Below are 2,588 nucleotides of genomic sequence, written 5' to 3' on the forward strand. Positions count from 1 at the left end.
TTTCTGAATTTGATTTATGTTCATACTATCCAACAACAAAAACCTCATTGTGTGTGTGAGTATAAGGTGTTTGAAGCTTTGCTTGAAAGATAATCCTTGGGAAACGACCTAGGAGTCACTTCCTAGTACTGCAGTTTTAATTGTTATATTATTTGTATCGGGTACGGCCTCGATCAGTAATATACATTCATTTCAATATTAGTGAAGAAAATCTCCTGAAATCAGAAAGGGGTGCCTGGATGTAGTTTGCAAGTTGACCTGCAAACGAACCAGAATAAAATTCCTTGTTGCAGGCTTTTTCTATCCATTATCTCTTTACTTTTCAAGTTGTTTAATTTCCTATTTTAGCTGATATTTTGAATTCTGTAATTCTGCCATATAGAGATTAATTCCGTTCAAATATATATGTTATATCATTTCTATAATATCAGTGAGTGGCTATGCAAACAAGACATTCAACAACTTGCTGTTTTGTGCAATTTAATCGATTAAGTCAATGCTTTAATCTATTAATTGGGTGTTTTCCAGAATATGGCTTTGGTGCGAAAAGCGGTATTTAGGAACTGCGGCACCTATTTAACCATTCACTTTTCCTTTTAGGTGTGTTCTATCCACTAATACTTGATTATATCACCTTAAAGTGATGTGTATCTCATATTTGCTTTCTTTACAAAATAAGAGTGAATTTAAAATACAATAAAATAAAAAGGTGAGGCAAAACCGAAACCTACCTGATATATAGACTATAGTATGTGTTTGAATTAAAGACAAATGAGAATCTCATAGTTAGTAAGGTGATGCTTCCTTAGTAAGGTGATGCCTCCATATTATCCACTAAGTTTTATTAAAAGTGAAATATTTATGCACTATTATTATAGACTTATATATAGTTGATATATCATCTATTATTCATTTGTATTTTTTAAAAAGTCAATTATAATTAAATATGAATAATAAATGATAAAATGACAGTATAATAAACTCTTATACTGTACATATATTTTTTTCTCTTTTATTAAATGATGCTCCATTTATTTTGTAGGTATTAAAGTTGTGTTAGAGGAAAGTTCCCGTTGGCCCTATTTATTAAGTAGTCTTAGTGGTTAAAATAACTGCTAAAGAAATATTATCTAATCATATATGAGGGGCCCTTCCACCTTAAAATAATTTAACAAAATAAATATAAATAAAAAACTAAAACCCACTGAGAAATATTTGTTTACAACAATTTTTCATGCAAAGCAGTTAAATGGAAAAGAATCTGCACCGCTCATGTATTTAATACACAATCTATGGCTTCCAGATTTTTCAATTTCAATGGTCCCCTTCAAAATAGTTTAATATTTAATCAGTGGCCCCTTCCATATTTGGCATTTGGGTAAATGAAATTCATTACTTAATTATATTACTTAACAGTTAATTCGGATATTACTTAATTATGTATTAATTTCAGTGGTCCCCTTCCAGATTTGGCATTTGGGTAAATGAAATTCATTACTTAACTACAAGAGTTTAATATATATATAGATAGTATAAACGTTTTTATGAGTGTAAAGAATTATATACTATTAATGCATCATTTGTATTATTATTTTTGAAAAGTTAATAGTGATTAAATATGAAAAATGTGTGATACAATATGTTTAAAACTCAAGTGATGTACATGAATGAATGATTGTGACTGGTGCAGTAGTAGTAATTAGCCTACCTTGTTCTTATTTGCTATGACTTAGTTCGGATATGAGGAGGAGTGAATTTCAATTCTTCAGTTTAAATGGTTTTGTTCATTATGTAATTTAATTCGTGCATAACTCATTTGAGCATTGAAAAAAAAATGCACGTTATTGGAGCCTATCAATAAACTAATAATGAGAATGTAAAACCAAAAAATATATTATCCGACCTGCCGGATTCGAACCAGCGACCTAAGGATATCTTTGAGACATTCTCCCACTACAGTCCTCCGCTCTACCAACTGAGCTAAGGTCGGATTCTGTTATTAGTGGTATTCATAATTTGTTCATTTATAGAGAGGAACATGGCACCAACCATCAATAACAGATTTTCAGATGCACTAACATCATCTTAAAGAGGCAAATGCATATGCTATCTTCATGGACAATATCAGTAATGTCATAAGCCTGCCTTACTCCATGCCACTTCATTCCCTTATTTAGGTTCACTTTATTGCACTTGTTTCTCTTGATTGAATTAGTTTTTTTGTACTAAGGGTATTTTCTCATGGTCTCACACTATGGGTAAAGAACTAATCACATCTGGAATATATGACTATATCTCCCAACAAATATTGGTCTCATTAAACTTTATTTCCAAAAATTTAATTTGGTCATTTCCCCTTCCATACATATGGCTATTTTATTCAGCTTCACTAATCGGTGGAGAAAATTAGTGTCTTATATTTTCTCATGTTGCAACAAGGGTCTCATCATCAGTCACATTTAGGGTTGACAATGAATTGAAACAACTTAATGTTCATTCAAAACTCAACTTATTATTTAGTTCAATAAACTTAATTCATATATCAATCGAGTTGACATTGAGTTAAAAATTAAAATAGTTAAATAAAC

The 2,588-nt window shown here is 30.4% G+C and overlaps 1 non-coding gene across 1 annotated transcript; it reads right to left on the minus strand.

Moving 5' to 3' along the window:
- Positions 1,898–1,990, minus strand: TRNAY-GUA. The gene is made up of 2 exons: positions 1,954–1,990; positions 1,898–1,933 (listed from the first exon to the last, which is right to left on the minus strand). It is a non-coding gene; the product is annotated as a tRNA-Tyr (tRNA).

This window comes from Lupinus angustifolius, chromosome LG06, assembly GCF_001865875.1.
Source record: "Lupinus angustifolius cultivar Tanjil chromosome LG06, LupAngTanjil_v1.0, whole genome shotgun sequence".
NCBI classification, from domain to species: domain Eukaryota; kingdom Viridiplantae; phylum Streptophyta; class Magnoliopsida; order Fabales; family Fabaceae; genus Lupinus; species Lupinus angustifolius.